General features: G+C 32.4%; 1 pseudogene; it reads right to left on the reverse strand.

The window, feature by feature from the left end:
• Window positions 1–314: 314 nt before the first annotated feature.
• Window positions 315–415, reverse strand: LOC126028236 (uncharacterized; annotated as a pseudogene).
• Window positions 416–18,379: the final 17,964 nt, after the last annotated feature.

The following is an 18,379-nucleotide window of genomic DNA, read 5'->3' on the forward strand; positions in this document are numbered from 1 at the left end:
TTAAGTTCCCTAAGCCTCAGTTATTTCAAATGTGTAACAGAACTCTTCATTGAATTTGTCTTCAGGCTTCTCATTGGAATTTTTCAAGATTATTTATGTAATTTTAAATATGTCCTTATTTGAGTTCATGAACCAAGTTATAAATTTTATTTTACTTCAATTTATACTCAGTGAAATAATTATTTTAAAGGAATAATCTTAAACAGAATTAAGTTATTGTTTTTAAAATTTATTAAAATAAAGTACCTTATTTGAAAATCTAGCATTCTACGAATTTTCACTTCAAAATCAGTACAAAATAGACTTTTTTTTTAAAAAATATGAAACACTTTATGCATTTGCATGTTATCCTTGTGCAGGGGCCATGCTAATCTCTGTATCAGTTCAATTTTAGTATATATGCTGCCGAAAGCAAGCACCAAAATAGACTTTTTTTACATTTTATTTATCACAATAATTTGAACATAATTACTATGAATCAAGTCATCTAATTATACATATAGAATACATATATATATGTGATGAATAAATAAAAGGACTTAAGTAGGTTGTTTTGTGCTTTTTGTTTGTTTGGGGGCCGGACCTGGTAGTGCTCAGCGGTTGCTTCTGGTTCTGCAATCAGGACACACTCCTAGTGTACTCTGGGGAATCACATGGTATGACAGAGATCAAGCTGGGACAACCAAATACAATGTTATAACCCTACCCCTGAGCTATTGCTTGAGACCCTTGCTGTGTTTTAATCTGTAGTTTCAGATAGTTTTTTTCTGAATTAAAACTTAAACCATGTTTAAGTCTTCAAATGTTCAGTCCCAATATCAAGTAAAATCCTGGTTTAAAAGGCCTGATCGATCAGTCAACATTTCTGCATTATGTAAATAAATTGCTAAAGCTGAAGATATAGTACAGTAAGTAGGGTGATGACATTGTATTTTTTTATTTTTTATTTTTTTATTATTTTTATTTAACCAACTTTATTACATACATGATTGTATTTGGGTTTCAGTCATGCAAAGAACACCACCCATCACCAGTGCAACATTCCTGTCATCAGTGTCCCAAATCTCCCTCCTCCCCACCCAACCCCCGCCTGTACTCTAGAAAGGCTTTCCATTTCTCTCGTACATTCTCATTATTAGGATAGTTCAAAACGTAGTTATTTCTCTAACTAAACTCATCCCTGTTTGCGGTGAGCTTCTTGAGGTGAGCTGTAACTTCCAGCTTTTTTCTCTTTTGTGCCTGAAAATTATTATTGCAAAAATGTGCAGCACTATTTACCAGCTGTCAGGAGAGATGAAGTCATGAAATTTTCCTATACATGGATATACATGGAATCTATTATGCTGAGTGAAATAAGTCAGAGAGAGAGAGAGAAAGACGCAGAATGGTCTAACTCATCTATGGGTCATCTATGGGTTTTAAGAAAAATGAAAGACATTGTATTTTTTTGACCCAGATTTGATCGTCTGTACTTTTTACCCAGAGCCTTGTAAGAAGTGATACTGAATGCAAAGCCAGCATTGTGCTTTGAAGATATTCTATGGTGACCCTAAATCAAAGAAAAAAAACAAGTAAATTAATTATTATAATTTTACACTTACATAATAAGAAATTCTAACATAGAGAATGACCATAAAATTTATTTTGCTTTAAGTTGTGATATATAATTTAATGCTTTGCTGGAATATTTTATTAATAAATACATATAATATATTTTATATAATTTATAATTATTTTATTTATAACAAATAATATATAATAAAATAAAAAATAATTGGGAAATATTAAGCAGATAGTGATTTCAACCTTTATATGATTCTATTAGTCACATTGTGATTTCATTAAGTACATTTTTTCTGCTTCATTTCAACCTATTTTCTTTATCCAAGAAATTAAAATATCATTAAGTTTGTATTTTTCTTCTTTATATGATAGGAGTAAGTTCGACTATTACTCTACATATAAATATTTATTCCTGGTAACATTTTTAAAAATAGTACCTAAAATTATTTTTTCAGGAGTGCTAGATTTTCTTTATATGCTGTTGATATATATTTAAATTTATTTCATAAATTTATTATAATTATTTTATAATTATATATTTATAGGTAAAATATAATTATTTTCTCTATGTATATCTTTTTTAACATATTCTTTTATATTTTTTATTTTCCAATTCTCCTTTCAACTATGAATTTATAATATGTGGATTAATTTAGCTCAAAGGATATTTCTCATATATACTTTTATTTTAAGTGAGTGTTTTTATGGGGGGAATGGAATAACAGCACAGCAGGTTTGGTATTTGCCTTGTATGTACAGCCCGGGGTTTAATCCCCAGCAACCCACATGGCCCCCAAACATTCTGAGAATTATTTCTGAGCACAAATCTATAGGTAAACATTGCTCACTATTGGGTGTGAGCCAAAATCAAACACACAAAAAAGTGTGTTTTTAAAATTCATTTTATATTAATTATAGTTAAATATAATTATTTTTATACTTTAAAGTTTTATAGTAATATTTTATATTTTTAATTTTATTTTTACATTTATAAATAATTATTGTTTGGGTTTCTATTACCTTCACCCCACACACACATTTATTTTTGCTCAATTTCGGTGGTGCTCAGAGTTTAGTCTTGATTTTGTACTAAGAAATCGCTCTTTGTAGTTCTTGGGAATTGTATGATTTTCTATGTGCTTACTATAAACCCATCCATTAATTTTTCTCACTCTGATTTGTCTTGAACTATGCTTCACAATTTGTTTTGATAAGTTATTTTCCTTATATTATGGATGTCCTAGAAAAATAACCTAGGAAAATGGCTATTTTTTCTTTCTATTTGCTAGTAGATTGATATAGTCCACATTTGAGATTATTTGTATATCTTATGAACTGAAAATCAAAGAAGAAATTTACTTCCTCACCTTACATTTCTTCCAAAACAAAAAATTTCTGACAGGAAGTCAATTCAAGATATTTTCATCTCCCAGCTATTGGTTGGTGTAAGTAGTCTTCTTGATATGTCAAGTTTTTGCTACAGTGACCCAACTATGTAGGTGTTGTGCCCTTCCTTTGTGGTTGATCACTTATTTTTTAAGACAAATTTTCTTGAAAATACTAGATCTGAATAAAATTAGGAATGTGTTTTTTCCTTGGACTTTTTCTTTTTTTTTTTTTTTTTTGGTTTTTTTTTTGGTTTTTGGGCCACACCCGTTTGATGCTCAGGGGTTACTCCTGGCTATGCCTGGCTATGTGCTCAGAAATCGCCCCTGGCTTGGGGGGACCATATGGGACGCCGGGGGATCGAACCGCGGTCCTTCCTTGGCTAGCGCTTGCAAGGCAGACACCTTACCTCCAGCGCCACCTACCCGGCCCCCTCCTTGGACTTTTTCTATAGTAATCTTTGTCTTGCTTTCTTTTTCAATACTTCATTGGAATTTTCACTTTATTTCACCTTATTTTTCCCTTTCATTTATACACTCTGGTTACAAAACTGTCCATGACTGAATATCATTCTTATAATGTATGCCATCCTTCACCCATAAATATTTCCCACCACCAATGTCCTCCATTACCTTCTCACCCTCCCCCCAACATGCCTTTATGGCAGAAATTTTACTACTCTGTATCTGTTTCTGTGTCTGTCTGTCTTTCTCTCTTCTTTTATTTTCTTGTAGGCACTGTATTTTGCATAACAAATGAAGGGGTACCATACATATTGCTTTATCTCCATTCAACAGCCACTTTCTGTTCAGAAGATCATTTTAAAATATCATTATCAGAGTGGTCTCTTCTCTACTCTAAATACACTGCTCCACTACTTGTAGTAAGCCAATCACTTTTTTCAAAGAAGTAGATAAAAAGATCCTAAAATTCATGTGGAACAATACTAGAGCAATCATTGGGAAAAAGAAGATGGGAGACATCACTTTCCTTAACTTTAAACTATATTTAAAAAGCATAATCATCAAATCACCATGGTACTGGGATATAGACACACAAAACAATAGAATATTCTTAAATATTTTGATATAGACCCACAGGAATATGATCAATTAATCTTTGATAATGGATCAAGAAAAACAAAGTGGAGCAAGGAAAGCCTCTTCAACAAGTGGTATTGAGAAAACTGGTCAGCTACATGCAAAGAAAGTAAACTCAAATAACTACTAAACTCCATGCACAAAGATCAAATCAAAAGGGATTAAAAGTCTTGATATCAGGGCTGAAGCAGTGGCACAAGCAGTAGGGCATTTGCCTTGTATGCGCTGATCTAAGATGGACCACTGTTCAATCCCCTGACATCTCATATGGTCCCCCAATCCAGGAGCGATTTCTGAGCGCATAGGCAGGAGTAAAACCTGACCATCAAGGGTGTGACTCAAACACCCCCCCAAAGAGAGAAATATCTTGATATTATTTCTGAAACTATATGGTCCATAGAAAAAATATATGTAGAACACTCAAAGACACTGAAGCTAAAGGTATCTTCAAGTAAAAAACACCATTGGCCAAGAAAGAGGAAGCAAGGATAAACAAATGGGACTGCATTAAATTTAATATTTCTAAATAAATCTAGGGGGAAATGTAACCTAACATATTTTAATATTATATTTTATATGTATATCTATTACTATAAAAATACTACATATATTATAATAAAATTAAAAATGTATAACTGTTAAATGTTCAGATCCTTTTATAAAAATAGGTATTGTTTCTTTTCGATGTTACTTTGGACACTTCAAGAAAATACTATTTGGATCCCTTATTTCTTTTTTTTTTCAGGGGGTGTCACACTTGGCAGCACTCAGGGGTTCCTCCTGACTTTATGCTCAGAAATCACTCCTGGCAGGCTCGGGGATCATATGAGATGCCGGGATTGGAATCACTGTCCTTCTGCATGCAAGGCAAATGACTTACCTTCATGCTATCTCTCTGACACCTAGTTCCCTTATTTCTGACTTGATTTCTTGGACATCTATCTAATGTAAATTGATAAGTTGAGAAAAATTTCTGGTTGATACCACCTGATTTTTAAAATGTTTTCCCTAGTAAAAATCTTTATTTTGTTGGGGCAGAGAGGTAGCTCAATGGACTAGGCACATCTTTTATGTGGAGGCTCTGAATTTTTATCTGACACCACCTCACCCCCATAAACATTTTCGAGCAATTGTTAGTACAGAGCTAAGGACACTGCTGATTGCAGACCAAAAGGCACATAACTTTGTCATATGATACTTGAAATATTTCTGGTGATATAAAACACATAACAACAAAAGCAACAATACAATAAAGACAAATCACCTAGGATTTAAAAAAATTCTTACTAAATACAGAGATTATAATTATAATTAGTCTTAGAATGGCATAGATTTTGTATTCAAAATAATATGAAATTCAGTAATGTAAGAGTATAGTAGTTATACAAAAATAATATAATAATTTCAGTATCATTACAAATATTTTGAGATAGGTAAGTTTTCTGGGTCATCTAGGTGAAACCTATATGCAATTACATGTCATATAAAGAAGGATATATAATGTTTGCAGTTACAAAGAGAAGATATACCCTTGGAGGCAAATTATCACAACAAAATGAAAAAACCATTAGAAACTGATGGGGAAATAAGCAGATTCTCCTTCTAGAACCTTTGGATGGACAGCATTTCAGACTTATGAACATCAATAATTGAAAGTAAAAAAAAAAAACAGTTTGTTTTCAAATTGACGACTTTATAGTAATAGCCACAGGAAGCTCTCTTTCTTTCTCTCTCTCATACACAGACACACATATAATAAGCATAAATATGGTGGTTATATTTAGAATAACATTTTCAGAGAGTTAAATGACAAAAATAAAATTATCAAGTCTGAAAATGAATTAGTTCATAAGAAAAATTGAACGGTTTGTATTACTTTTCTTTCCTGCTAAAAAACTAACTTTTAACATGCTTGCACCAGTGTTATTTGCTCATTGTTTTCTTGTCTGAAAGAGAATGACATAAAATCAATGGAGTGTTTGTTTTAGTTGCCAAAAGCCTAATGTGAGGGAATAAAATCTACTTAGCATGAAGTGGGTCCTTTTCACAATGAAAAACTTTTGTTTTTAAGTCACAGTATGAAAGAAAAATATAGCCTGTAAGGGAAAAAAAAAACACACACAAGATTTTGTTTCTAAGTACTTGGTAATATGATAATAGCCAAGATCATACACTTTTTATTGCAACCAATATAGTAGTAGAGAACATTTTGATAAATTAGCAAGTATAAAATCTACTGAAACATATTTAATAACATGTTCACACATAGTTACTGATGAAAATGTTTAATGCAATTCAAACAAACCCTTTAAATTTAAATTTATTTATTTATTTATTTATTTATTTATTTTTAAATGTTTTTTTTTTGTTTTTTGTTTTTTATTTTTGGGCCACACCCGGTAATGCTCAGGGGTTACTCCTGGCTATGTGCTCAGAAGTTGCTCCTGGCTTGGGGGACCATATGGGACACCGGGGGAATCGAACCGTGGTCCGTCCAAGGCTAGCGCAGGCAAGGCAGGCACCTTACCTTTAGCGCCACCGCCCGGCCCCTAAATTTATTTTATAAAAGAAAAAGAAAACAAAATAAAGTACTCAATTTCTATTGTGTTTGGTTTCATTGTTAAGAATACTAAATAGAATTTAGCAAGATAACATGACACCAATTAATATCTGCATCTTTCATATATGATTGCAAGAAATTTGAAGACAAATTATGTTTTGAAGATAAAAACAACCATTATTTTTAAAGCAGTGAAAAAATAAAAGTAAACTATGCACAATTTAAATCTAGAGAACATAGTTTTGAAAATCACCTTTCCTTTTGAAATCAATTTGATATTAGCATATTTTATTTATTTATTTTTGGTTTTTGGGCCACACCCAGCAAGTGCTCAGGGGTTATTCCTGGCTTTATGCTCAGAAACCGCTCCTGGCAGGCCTGGGGGACTATATGGGATGCTGGGATTTGAACCACCGTCCTTCTGAATGCAAGGCAAACGCCCTACCTCCATGCTATCTCTGTGGCCCCATATTAGCATATTTTAAAGACCTCCTTCAGATTTGATAATTTATAGAAGGATTTACAGAGGTCACTAAAGACTGCTATCCATATAGTCTAAAATAAGGCTTTGAAAAAAGATACATGAAGCAGAGTCTAGGAAAGCCTTATATGTGGAAATCCCACCTATTATCTAACAATAATGTCATGGACACCATTAATTTATTTCTACTATTGAGTGATTACTTATGGTCAATCTTTAAAAGTATACCTGAAATTTGGTATACAGATTTTTAATTTGGCTGGATATCTTAAATCTGATCAGTCATTCACATGTTTGTCCTCAATCTTTATTCTTCATTCTAAATCAGATTGTGTAGATTAATGTAACCCAAATACCATACAGTGATCAAAACAAACCAATAAACAAACAAAAATGTTTTTTTAGACAGATCATAAAAGGAATAATCTAATCAGACAACTTCAAGGAGCCTATGGTGAATACTGGATTTATTGATAAGGCCATTGCTTAACTTTTTAATTTTCTCTAAAACTATACAATTTATGTGGATCAGTGCAAAACAAGATTAAATCCAGTTGTTCACCTTTATTATTTCACCTTCTTTATGCCTTTATCATTAACATAATTCAAAAAGAATGTCATCATATAAATTGTTAATTTGGATATTTAAAAACTAAAATTTATCTTTAATTCTAAAAATCTTATACAAAATATGTAGCATATCTGTGCTAGATATTTATATGAACTCAGAAAAACAATGCTAATGTACTTATTTATAACCAGATTCCCTAAACAAAAGCTCAGTCAATGAACATACTTTTATTCAACTATATGGATGTTAATGCAATAAAATGATTATTATTAGGTTGAACCTAAGTACCCCTTGTACATTTTAATATAAATCTATCTAATCTTTCCCATGGACCCTTTAATTTTCAAGTTCAGAGTAAATAAATTACATTGTAGTATGTGGAAATATTTTCTGAAAACATAGTAAGTTGTCAATGCAGGTAACATATTAAGAGAAAAATTAGTAAATTGGCAGATTAGAATATATGGCTGAACCATAGAAGAAATAAAGGTAGTAAAATGGTATAGTTGTGCCTATTTGTAAATAATTTCTGCATAAAATAAAAGAGAATGTGGTTGTGACATTGTCGGTACATTGTAACCATGTGTTTTTGTTTGAAATAAAATTTAAAGTCATAAATATAAGTCAGACACAACAATTGAAATAAATTCAATCACCGGTAAGTGAGGGATGATTTATATTACAATTATAAACTCAATTCTAAGCTTGAAGACTTTAGAATGATTCTTGAAACATACTGTTCTTTCTATAATGAGTATTATATTGGAAATAAGCAGTACTATACCAAAAATACTCTTTCTGTATAATCAAAGTTATTTTATTTTTGATTTGAGTATTTCTAGGTCTCAACTAAAGATCCCATTGTTCAGCATGGTACACCCTATTGTTATACTGCCCTCTAAAGTAAAAAAGAAACAGAAGAGACTCATTTAGTTTCTTTGAAATTTTTTTTCATAAAATGAAATAAATGCCTAGGATATATCTAAAGCATTTCATTCTTTTTTTATATCAATTATCAAAGTGATGTACTTAAAGATCTACTGCAGGAGTTAAGGCATTTGCATATATGTGCCTGACTGATCTCCTTTTGATCCTCAGCAGGTCAGGGTAAATGATGGGTACAGCACTTAAATTAGTCAATATACAAAGCTACCTTACAGCATTCAGAATTTAAAAGCATGCATTTTTAAAATTTACATAGTCTTGTGTTTTTCAAATGAAGAAAATATATAAACAATAATTAATTATTAATAGTTCAAACTTAAAAGAAATGTTATAAGTAAGTACCTAACAATTTATCTTCCAAAATATCAGGTTAGTTTTTTGTCCCATTTAAAGATAATTTCAAAGAAATTGACCATGTAGATAAATGTTTCACTTATTCATTAAACATTTATTCAGATATGGTCTTAGAACAGGCTAGCAGTTGATGTCTGTTGCAAAAAGTGCTCATACACATGTATCAGTGGTACATAATTGTGTTCACAACTACATCCTTTTCAGTACGTGCAGTCTTTATTTTAACTTCTCAAATTGGCATGTATCCTGCAAGCAGTCATAGACAATATAGAAATTAATAGGCATAGTATGTTATAAAAAAGCATTCTGAAATGCCCCCAAAAAATATAAAAGAAAGAGGGAAAAAAAAGACTTTTTGAGCTGCCTTGCCATGATTTACTGAAACTTGTTCTCGAGCAGTGTTTTATTCGATTCTATGAATTTTTACACACACACATATATAAAATATATACACTGATTACATAAAAATGGAAAAAATACTAATTTATATTTCAGTCCTCAATGATAATACACATTTTGAAATATCCATCTTAATGAACATTTTGGTTCAATTTCATTTTTTCTTTAGAGTGAAGTTTTTTATTCTAATAAAAGTTTTAATATCATTTATTAAATTTTATTTATGCAAGTGTGTTTAATTAATTTCCTATACTCAAATATGAAAGTTAATGAACCATCTCCCATGGTGATAACGATACTTTATGTATATGTAAAGAGGGATAGGCATATAAATGAAAATATTTTTTATTTTGAATGCCTGGGAGCAATATTTTACTTGCTATTTCTATGCTACTGAATATTGAATAAGACCAATCTATTGTCATATAGCTGTAAAATCACTTTAATTTTACTTTCACCTTTTTTTTAGTTAAATAGCACAAGTAGCCTTAATTATGTCAACTATGATCCTCAGGGAATTTATGTTAAACTCTGGCAGAAAAAGCAGTAGAGAGATAGCAACTTGGCTGGCTTAGTAAGATCCAAAAAGCTGCTCAACACCCCCTGGCAGAAATGTACCGTTTCCCATAATTTTTTTCTGGTATATTGTGTACTGTTCTTTGCAGTTGAACTGTCCTTTTCAGGGTCAGCATGAACAGGAACACACAGCAAATTACTGTGAACTGCAAGTGTCTGACAAGCTGCAGGTGGCAGCTATCAACCCCCAGGAAACCAATCAGCTAGAGAGCCCCAGAATTTAACCCCACTATTAAATTAAATGTATGATTGATAACACTGTGCTGTTTTTAACTCCATATGTAAATGTAAAAGGAAGTTAACAACAGATGAAAACTAAAATATTTCTTTATTATTAATTTCCAACCGACTTTACATGTACTTATTCATGAAACATTTTTATTATAGGGACATAGATATATGTAGGAAAGAGTATTTCTAAGGAAACTTACCAAAATAATGTAAGAGAAAAAATATACTTTGTTGACTCAACTATATTTATAGTCAAAGATGTTTTATCACTTCACTTTATGTAATAAAATTAGTTTTTGTTTCTAATTATTATGCTTATTTTCAAGGTAAATTAAATGTTTTTCTTTATTTTTTTTACTGCAATATACTATCAATATATGAGATATTTAAAGTTTTATAGTTAATTTTAACCAACTTGGCCAGGTCATGACATCTGAATTTATGATCAAATTTATGGTTGTTTCTATGAAGGGACTATTTTTATTCCAGATGAGTTAACATTTAAATCAGTAAACTCTGAGTAAAGCAAATTTTATCCAGAAAGTTTGACTCTTGCCAAACAGATGAAGAGTTTGAGGAGAAGACAAATCTTTTTGAGTAATTGGCATTTTGTCAATGGGCTGCCTTCAAAGTCCTATTGTAGTTCTTCAGTGGATCTCTTGCCTGCTGTTCTGCCCTGCAGATGTAGTATTGGACTGTCTCCATAGTACACATACTGTTGATTTTGCTGCTTCAAAAAAACAAAATAAAAAAGAGTATTATTTAATGTACTTAACTATTGGTAGGACTAGTGTAAATCTATCTCATAATATAAATAGTATGAGGACAGGTATATCGTTAAAAATCAAGCTTAAATATGCTCTTGCAACATACTTGCCTTTCAGAAAATGTGGTAATCTAAATAACAAGCGTCCCCTTATACAAAAACAGTGTCATAAAACTTTTAAACAAAACTAACATTTTTAGGATAATGCTATCAGAATGTTTTTATATCCTTAAAATGTTGTTTCCTAGTAATATATGATATGTCAAGAATTTCAGAATATACATTTATCTATAGAACAATAATTTATTAATGCTAAAATAATTAACATATAATGCTATTTAAAAATACTTTGTTTGGAGGGTATACAAGGCAGTGCTTACTCCTGGTTCTATGCTCAAGGATCACTGCTGGAACTCAGTGTACCTATTCTTGTGCTGGGGATTGAACCCAAATCAACCACATGAAAGGCAAGCACCACTCACTATACTATTGCTATGGCCCCTATATATCACATACTCTTCTAAAAACATTGTGTCCGTGAGGTAACCTAAGCTTTATAGGAATCCTATTAAGTACTGATTCTCTAGTACTATTTTAATTCTCATTTTCTAGATGAGGATCAGGAGGTTGCTCAGGTCAAATGAATGAGTTCAAACACTGGTTAGTTGTCAAGCTAGAATTCAACTTAAATACTCAAATTCTAAAGTCTTGATTGTAGTTAACATTCTATTTTGCCTCTCCAAAATTTAAAGAGTTCTCTCATTATACTTAACTATTTTCCTTTATAGTTTTTCTCCTGCTAATTATGGCTTTGTATCTCTCTATATCCATCAATAAAGATATTTTTATTTCAAAAACAGTTATAGATATAAACAAGTAAGGCCATAAAACAGACTAATATATCTGAGAAAAAATGTGGACTATTTCACAAGCCATCAAATTCTTAACTACTCAGATGTAGTGAATTGTAGTTTTCTGGCTGACTTTTCTCAATACTGTTCTGAGGTGCCAAAGGAATTGTTAGCTTCATCTAAAAGAGTTCATTTGATTCCTAGCGGCAACAATTACAATTCTCCTCCTCTTTCATATACTCTTGATCTCTAAACTGGAAATGCTGTCAGCCTAATTTATAGATATACTTATTTTAGGTAAGGACATCAGATCTAGAGATTATGTTGAGCAGAAGTATGCCAACCAACCGAGCCGGTGACATAGAAAGTAAATATCACAGGAAGTCACTCAACAGATAACAGTCAAGTGATAGCTGCCAAGGCATGGTTGCATGATCAAAGGCAATGGGCCAGCCTCTCAGGATCAGGTCTGGATTAAATGATTAAACTGCCGAGTTGGAAGTATTCACTGGGATTCTGCTAAAATCCTGCTCCCTAGAGGGATCCACATGGACTGAGCAGCTGTCTCTTATGCTAAAAATCTTGAATAAGCAATAGAGAATTTCTTTCTATTTTCTAAACCTACTAATTAATACTGTGAAATATGTCTTTTTTTACCCCGTGTTTTATCAAAACATGTCTGAACTATATTATTTGTTCCTACTTTTGAGTGTTGTTTTAGTTCTTAGGTACATTTGCTATGACATTCTAGATACTCTCCATCTCTCTTCCCCGTGGAAGAGAGAAGAGAGAAGGCTCTTATTCCAGGATTCTGTCTGTACTGAGAAGAACTTAGGTATCATTCTCTTCTAAATCTCTGTCCTCTTCTTATTGTTGTGGAGGTGAGACATTTCTTTTATTCAACTCTCAGCTCACGACATCTTCTGCAAAAGAGAAGAGCTCCTGTCCATCCTTTGTCCTTAATTGTCATAGATCTGACAGTCCCATTTCCTGCTGCTCTTTCACTGCTGTAAAGAGGACCACATTTCCACTTAGCTAACAGCATGTACTTGAATTTTGCTTGACAATTTCAAAGACTTGTCATCTATTGCCCACTATTTTGGTTTTAGTTTCTTCTTTATACTTAAGTTCACTGCCACCAGGAGAGTTGTAGTCAGTCTCACTGTTGAGATGAGAAAAGCATGTTCAAAAGGTTAATAACAAAGTTCTCTGAAGTCCAAAGTGCTATTTTTTTTCTAGTTGGGCTTGTTCCAATTTTTTATGGTTTTACATTTTTGTGATTCATAATATTTCAGTTTTAAAAATATGTACAAGGCTTGAAATTTGATCCATATGATACATAAAGCATGTGGTCAGTAATTTATCTGTTGAGTGTCTAAATACATAGTATTCAGATGTTATTATATATTGAAGAACTCATCCCTGAAATTTAACAAACATAACATTTAGTTCCAAATTTCTCAAGTAACTCTCTTCTAAATAAGCATCATTATTCCAAGGCATCAACTGGTTGTTGTTTAAAGAAAAAAAATCTTAACAATACATTAGTTGATAATTCAATACTATGTGAAAACTTCTTATTCTTCCACATTTAAATTTTATAATTGGGGAAATTTATAAGTATGATAATGACAGAAAAATGTTGAAGAACAGTGACAGAAAAGTTATAACCTTGGTTTCAAAAGGAGGATGGTAGGGGGACTGGAGTGGGCAAGGCACATGGACAATCCAAGTTCAATCCCTGGCACATCCATATGGTATACAATCTATGCCAAGAATGATTCCTGAGCAAAATAAACAAATATAAAATAAAATCAGCATGTTTTTCTTTTTCTGTCAATGTGATGTTGGTTTTATTATTTGATACATAAAATACCATTATTATTTTATTTATTCACTAGAAAATCATCAAGCACTTACTGGGTATCTTTCCTTTGAATGATAATATGGTTTATATTCAGTTTACTATTTACTATTAGGAATTCTTCAAAGAGAAAATGATATAAGAATAATTTGGATATTGGCAAAAGCCATTCAAAGAATTAAAGTACCATTTATTATTACAATGTTATATAACATTTTTTTATAAAGAGCATATGACTGACCTAATTTGTTTTATACATTAGAACATTTATAAAGTATACGAAAGTTAAGAAATCACATTGCCAGACATGGAGATAGCTCAAACTGGTGAATGCAAGATCTTGAGTTTGACTTCTTGGAACAAATGATTTCATAACCTCTCCTGTCCTCTCTGAGTCTAATTACTGTAAATTAAATCATCAGGATCATTTGTTGGGCCTAAATATTGCCAGGTGTGGCCCTGGGGCTATCTTAACATTGTTCAGAAAATCAATAATAACAACAACAAAGTAAAATATATCAAAGCAAAAAGCAGAGCAACTCAGTAAGGTGAGCAACTCCTGATTTCCTAAACACTTATACTATTAAAAATTTTAAATTCTTATAATCCAGAAATATATTCAGTTTCAGACAATCAGGGAGAGTTGGTTTGTCTTCATCAAATAACTGGATTTATTTTGAAGAGTAAAACTGACAAATAAATATCTTTTCCGATAAACATTATGTATTACCTTCTTCACTCAATTTACTTACTGGTTTAATTGTTTTCTAAAAGTTTATTTCCAAGTTACTCTATAACAAAATAAATGTGATTAAAATAAAGATCATCAGCAAATGAATGGATTAAGTAATAAACACTCAAAGGATCACATGTGCTTTACATTTTATAATAAAAATGTTTGTGAAGGAGCCATACTTGACAGTCATTATGGTTTAATCTTAACTCTCTGCTTTGGTATCATTCCTGCTAGTGCAATAGATACTATATAGGATGCTGGACAGTGAATCCTGTCAGTCATGGGTAAGCAAAGGGTCTAATATGTACCATCTCTCCAATTTCTTTTAATAGTTTATGTTTTCTTTGTGATTTAGATTTAAAATGATTATCTGGGCTATCTTAGATAAATAAAACAGAAGAGGAGATACTATTCATTTAAAAATATGTTTAGGAAGCCAGAGACAATACAGCAGGCAGAGGATTGCCGTGCATTTAGATGTTCATGGTTCTATCTCCAGTACCACATATATTTTCTTAAATTAGACAGGAATGATCATTGAGCACAGACTCAAGAGTATTCCATGAGTACTCCTGGGTGTGATGCCAAAACAAATAACATCAAGTATCTCTTGCATGAGTTTATGAGGGTAGGATCATGTTGGTTGGTGGGAAGGAGTAGACTTAAAAAAAAAAAACAAAACAGACTTTTGAACTTAATGTAGTTAATGACTTTCAAATAAGAGTTCTATATTTTACTATCAAATACAGCACTATACTCTTTGTTTTAAGATTTATAGTAGTATAGTTTTCATACTAAAATCACCATAAATATAGTTTTTCTAATATTCAGTGTGACTTATATGACTAGTAATCTATCAGAAAATTAAATTGCATTCATGTATGGTAGAATAAAACTTGTGTAAGATTTATAAAGTCATGTAATATATATCTTGTAACAGAATTTTCAAGACCTATACTTAAGTATTTTTCCTTTAGAAATCAATAAAAATCAATGTTAGTAAGGTTAAAAAAATGCATGATGCCTTAAACAATATATGGTCTATCAATATTTATTGGTATGCAAATGGTTTTTTAACATAACAGTATACCAGGGTCTTGGACTCTATAAAAATGTTCCTGAAAAGTTTTTCATTTGATTTTAAGCTCAGATAAAAGCCAATGGATTCATTCACATAAACATGTGACTATAAATATGTGTATATGTTTTAATGGTATATTTCTTCCTATTTAGATTTAGATATATTGTTGGAAACAGACTCAAGAACATTACTACCAAATTTAATCAGTCATGAAATAATCATTATTTCACTTTCTCTTATTGGGAGACATTTTTTTATATCATTTCATCTCTGATCCTTTACTTGTTACTGTGTAATTTTAGTGTTTGAAATAGACTCTGTGTGTGTGTGTGTGTGTGTGTGTGTGTGTGTGTGTGTGTGTGTGTGTGTTTGGGCCACACCTGATGAAGCTCAGGGGTTACTCCTGGCTATGTGCTCATAAATCCCTCCTGGCTCTGGGGAGCATTTGGGACAACAGGGATTGAACCCAAGTCCATCCTGGGTCAGCTACATGCAAGGCATAAGCCCTACCACTGTATTATCGCTCTGGCCCCCATATAGTTACTTTTTTTTAATTACTCTATTTAAACTCTGTGATTATAAAGTTGTTTATGATTGAATTTAAGTCATATAATGTACCCTGCCCTTCACTAGTACATATTTTCACCACCAATGTCCCTAGCTTCCCTCCCATCCTCCTCACTGCCTGACTTAGAGGCATTTTAATATTCTCTCTCTTTCTCTCCCTGTCTCTCATTCTCTCCTTCTTCCGTTTTTCCCTTTTGTGGTTTGCACTAAAGTTAATGAAAGGATACCATGCATATCACTTTCTTTACTTTCAGCACCCAGATCTTGTCCAGAGTAATCAGTTTCTTTGTCATAGTGGTCTTTTCTCATTGAACAGTTTATTTTTATTTTTTTTATTTAACCAACTTTATTACATACATGATTGTATTTGGGTTTCAGTCATGTAAAGAACACCACCCATCACCAGTGCAACATTCCCATCACCAATGTCCCAAGTCTCCCTCCTCCCCACTTAACCCCCGCCTGTACTCTAGACAGGCTTTCTATTTCCCTCATACATTCTCATTATTAGGATAGTTCAAAACGTAGTTATTTCTCTAACTAAACTCATCCCTGTTTGCAGTGAGCTTCATGAGGTGAGCTGTAACTTCCAGCTTTTTTCTCTTTTGTGCCTAAAAATTATTATTGCAAAAATGTCTTTCATTTTTCTTAAAACCCATAGATGAGTGAGACCATTCTGCGTCTTTCTCTCTCTCTCTGACTTATTTCACTCAGCATAATAGATTCCATGTACATCCATGTATAGGAAAATTTCATGACTTCAACTCTCCTGACAGCTGCATAATATTCCATTGTGTATATGTAACACAATTTCTTTAGCCATTCATCTGTTGAAGGGCATATTGGTTGTTTCCAGAGTCTTGCTATGGTAAATAGTGCTGCAATGAATATAGGTGTAAGGAAGGGTTTTTATATTGTATTTTTGTGTTCCTAGGGTATATTCTTAGGAGTGGTATAGCTGGGTCGTCTGGGAGCTCGATTTCCAGTTTCTGGAGGAATCTCCATATTGCTTTCCATAAAGGTTGAACTAGACGGCATTCCCACCAGCAGTGGATAAGAGTTCCTTTTTCTCCACATCCCCTCCAACACTGCTTGTTCTCATTGTTTGTGATGTGTGCCGATCTCTGGGGTGTGAGGTGGTACCTCATAGTTGTTTTGATTTGCATCTCCCTGATGATTAGTGATGTGGAGCATTTTTTCATGTGTCTTTTGGCCATATGTATTTCTTCTTTGTCAAAGTGTTTGTCCATTTCTTCTCATTTTTTGATGGGATTAGATGTTTTTTTCTTGTAAAGTTCTGTCAGTGCCTTGTATATTTTGGAGATTAGCCCCTTATCTGATGGGTATTGGGTGAATAGTTTCTCCCACTCAGTGGGTGGCTCTTGTATCCTGGGTGCTATTTCTTTTGAGGTGCAGAAGCTTCTCAGTTTTATATATTCCCATCTGTTAATTTCTGCTTTCACTTGCTTGGAGAGTGCAGTTTCCTCCTTGAAGATGCCTTTAGTCTCAATGTCCTGGAGTGTTTTACCTACGTGTTGTTCTATATATCTTATGGTTTCGGGTCTGATATCGAGGTCTTTTCTCTACCCTAACTACACTGCTCCACAATTTGTGGCAAGCTTCCTACCATGAATTGTTCCTCCTGACCCTAGTCGCTATGTAGGTCTTTGAATATCATTGCCGCAATATATAATTTTTCTTTTATTACACAAATCTCATTCAAGATCATTCTTCTCCCTCTGTTCATTTCATTCAAATAATAATTTCCATATACATCCATGCAAAAGAAAATTTCACGACTTCATTTTCCCTAATTGCTGTGTGGTATTTTATTGTCTAGATATACCATAGTTACTTTAGCTACTCATCTTTTTTCAGGCACTTGGATTGTTTCTAGATTCTGGCTATTGTAATTAGAGTTATGATGAACATAGAAATGCATGGGGCTTTTCTGCCTGTTCTTTTTGAGTTCCTAGGGTCTATCCCCAAGAGTGGTATTGCTGGAACATATGAGAGCTCAATTTCTATTTTTTTTTTTTAGGAATATCTGTATTGTTTTCCAAAAAAGGTGGACCAATTGTCATTCCCACCATCAGTGAATGAGAGTCTTTTTCACACCTGCACTGGCACTTTGTTCTTTGAGATGTATGCCAGTCACTGTGATGTGAGACATGTCATTGTTGTTTTGATTTGCACAAATTAGTCACTCTTTACTCTTTAAATAAAAGCCACTTCATATTGCAATTTATGCTATTTCCAGTGCCACTTGTCTTCATCAATTTAAAGAAAAGTTTCTTGACTTGTTTGGGCTTGCAATTTCCTCTTTTCTAACTCATTTTAATTCCACA

This window comes from Suncus etruscus, chromosome 1, assembly GCF_024139225.1.
Source record: "Suncus etruscus isolate mSunEtr1 chromosome 1, mSunEtr1.pri.cur, whole genome shotgun sequence".
In the NCBI taxonomy this organism is placed as follows: Eukaryota; Metazoa; Chordata; class Mammalia; order Eulipotyphla; family Soricidae; genus Suncus; species Suncus etruscus.